Raw genomic sequence first — 3,772 nt, 5'->3', positions numbered from 1 at the left:
TGACATAATGGGCCTTATGGAGTGCCCCCTCCCCATTTTTAGGTGGCCAAATGTATCACTTTAGTTGTGAAGCAAACAATTAACATTTCTCCCCTCCTCCTCCTCTCCAGCCCTTTCATGCCTCACATCTGCTTCTGCAGTCTTGATACGTTAAGAAATAAAAACAGTTTTCCAACACTGATATTAAAAATACAGCAGACTCTGAGCATGTGCAGTTTCATATTTGAAACTCACTTAAATCATAGCATTACCACCATGACTATAGGAATAAAACAGAGCTTGCTTCTGTGAGCACATTTACTTACGAATTCAAACAAGTACCATTCCCTTGTAGAAAACGATAGTTTATTTGTAAAGCAAGTATAATAAAATGGCAGTCTGTAAGCATGATATACATGCTGTCTAAATATAATTTTTTTAAAAAATAAGAACAAAAGAAGCTGGTGGCAACCAGTAACATTGTCACTAGGCCTCAGCCTAGATGAGGACGATTACACCTTTCCTCCAATTAGCAAAAGACATGGCTCCTTTTTAAAATCCTCACAACAACCTTGTGAGATAGGTTAGGCTCAGAGATAGTGACCATCCCAAGACCACCCAGTCAGCTTGATGGTTGACAGCGGTGCCAACTTGAATAAAATATTGAGGGGTGGAAGGTAAGCCCCACCATGCATAATCAATCACATGATACGGTGCAGGCACACCATTTGAATGACAATGCCCATCAACTTTGGGGCGACCCAAGGCCCTCAAATATTTTATTGGGGCCCCCCTAAGAGTTGGCTCCTATGATGGTTGAGCATGGATTTGAATGCTAGTCCAACCTTCTAACCACTATTGTTTACTGCTGCTCCCATAATATGCAGTTTTATGGGTGCTGGTGGGAAGCATTGACTTTGCCCCAGTCCTAGCATGTCCTCTGCTCAAGAGTAAGCAGGAATGAATTCAATGGGATTCCCTTGTGAGTAAGCACACAGAGGATTGTATCTCTATGCCTTTATTTTGTTTTAGTTAAAGGATTTTTAGCCCACTCTTCAGGCAAAAATGGGACCCAGAACATCAGAGATATCGCAAAAGGTCCTAAATTCAATCCCTAACAGCTTCAGGTAAGATCTGAAAAAGATGACTGTCGGAAACTCTGGAAAGTCATTGTCAGTGAGCCTGTTCTATGCTAGATGGACCGCCTCTCTCTATCCCAGTTTCAGCACCACAGAAAAAAACATTCTGATCAACTCCAATGCGAGGGTTTTCGAGACAGCCCGTTCACACGTTCAATCTCCCGCCTTCAAAAGCAAGTCAATCTGTGCAGGCCACTAGCTGGAGCTAAGAAGAAAAGGAGAGACTCTAGGTTCTTACTAGCCCTATCCTATTGCAGATTTCTCTCGCAATCAAACTCGTTGCGTTCACTACGGAGGCAGAGGAACCTCACCTTTAGCCGAGTCTTCCAAGCTGCAGTCTTGTGGTCCGATCCCAGCCGAATGCATTCAAAAGTGAGTCTCACTCCGTTCAATAAGGCTTACTCTCAAGTCAGCTTGTAGAGAGGACTGCTGCTCCCCCCCCCCCGCCTTGGTTAAAGCAAAGGTTAAGAACTTTTTGCCAAACGGGGTTGGCCCTTGTCTAATCCAAATAATCTTTCTTATTTCATTTTTAAAACAATGGATGCATTGTACATCGAAAGGCGTTTCTCAACCTGGCAAGACACCAGTCATTGATAGCCTCGGCTAGAAGTCTCAGAACTAGTAGTGTAAATGGAAAGGAGGAAATTGGAGAATCAGATATTTAGGCTACAGCGCTAGAACCACTTTCCCGGGAGCAAGCTCCTCTGCAATCAATGCTGCTTACTTTCGAGTAGACTCGTATAAGATCGCGCTCTTTTGATTTGGGATCTTCAGTATGCTCCGAATTATGTCGATCCGGATTCGGGCGCTGGTACTGTGTTGAATTGTGCCTGCAGGCGCGTATAAAAGACAAATATCATTATTCTCTTTATTCCGGTACAGAAGCAATAGGTATATATTAAAACAACCACAATTGGCACGGGGTGTGATTTAGCCAATACTGAGTACTTTTATAGCGCACTGATTTCCACGAGAAATATGTGTCCAGTCCCTCTGAAAAGTAATGAGACATTAAAATGCTCGGCTTTGTTTGGGTCTTGTTCAGTCTGCTTGAATTTTTTTGCTTGTGTATGTGTGCTGTGTATGAACGTGAGACCCAAATATCTCTCGCACGCAGAGAGAGATTACTGAGGAGTTGGTTCACACGTTCACATTGAAGACAGCATCACATGCTGACCAGCAAGCCAGCGTAAACCCGTAATCAGAACTCTGAACAGCGCAGTTGATTGAGAACGCTCTGCTGCTGAACGCGATGCCTTTCGGTGGGGTCCATTCACACATTCAGCCTCCCGTCTTCACGGGTTCCGCAAGGCAAAGGCAAGGCGCAGACGTGCACGTGTGAGCCGGTCTCCCACAGATACACATCTTAGGAATCTTTAGTTTCGGCCTGGTAGGTAATATTTATTTCCAAACCAGGACTCCTATTTCTCTTCCACATTTGCCCGAATTGTTGAGAGAGGCAGAGAGAAAGAATCCGGGGCTCAGGCTGTTGTAGAGTTACTCTATTTGAATTCTAGAATGATGATTGCACCTCTAAACATCCCCATTTAAGGAGTTAAAAGAAGCAAGCAAACAAACTGAACACAATGGAATTGACTTCTCAGTAGGTGTAACTGGAGGTTTACCTTGTGGTGATAACAGGAACAAACACGCCCCAGCCCATTTGGAGCGTATTTATAAGATATATAAGCTATCTTATAAGATGTATAAGATAACTTTACCCCAGTGCCCTGAAATCACTGCGCTGGAAGGAACATAATAATTAAGGGCATCTAAGCATGCACAGAGTATTTTTTGCTTCGCTCAGTCTGAACTGTCCAAAGGATGTTCACCCACGCTTATGAAATTGGGCAGGGAGCGCTAACAATACAAACATCTTTGTACAATGACTTGGGAGTAAGTAACTTTTACTTCTAAGTAAACATGTAAAGGATCTGGTTGCTAGTCTTCCTGAGGCATTTCTCTCTTTCTAGGGGCATAGGGTTGAAGCCAACTAAATCCTACTCAGAGTAGACACCCTGAAACGAATGACTAATTCTACTGTCTTCAATCTATGAGTCTAATCTCAGTAGGGCTAGCATTAGATGCCACCCATTGCAGCTCACATGGACGTTGATTCTATGCATGTTTTCTCAGAAGTAAGCCCCACTGTCTGCAGTGGCCTTACTTCCTGGTAAGCATGCTTAAGATTGCATTTATTTTTCCTGGCGCCTGTAGTGATAGACCGACAGTACATTAAAATTTAAAACAACAGAGCCATGCATGCACATGCACACACTTTCCTTAGGAGACACACCCCTTTCAAAAGCTTCAAGAATCCATTTTCTCCTAAAAGGGTCTCCAATCCTTCCAGTCCCTTCTCCCCTTCCCCTCCACTACATTCCATCCCCCCCTTCTAGCCTGCATATAAACGCCAGGGTACCCTCCGTGGCTTCAGGGATTCAGATTTCTATCAAGGGTTTATCAATCCTATTTTAGAAGCACATTGATCTTTGCAGAGGATCTAATCCGAACTATGAAGTTCAATAACAACTCCATTACCTGCCAGGTTGTGATTGGAGACTCGTAATGCCAAGATTAGTGGCGGGCTGCCTGCCCTGCCAACATTGATTTGCGCAGTGGAATCACTTGTTTAAGGAGGGGAGGGGGCGGAA

Source organism: Podarcis erhardii (genome assembly GCF_964252035.2).
Source record: "Podarcis erhardii genome assembly, chromosome: 7".
NCBI lineage: Eukaryota > Metazoa > Chordata > Lepidosauria > Squamata > Lacertidae > Podarcis > Podarcis erhardii.
This window is presented reverse-complemented; position numbering follows the sequence as displayed.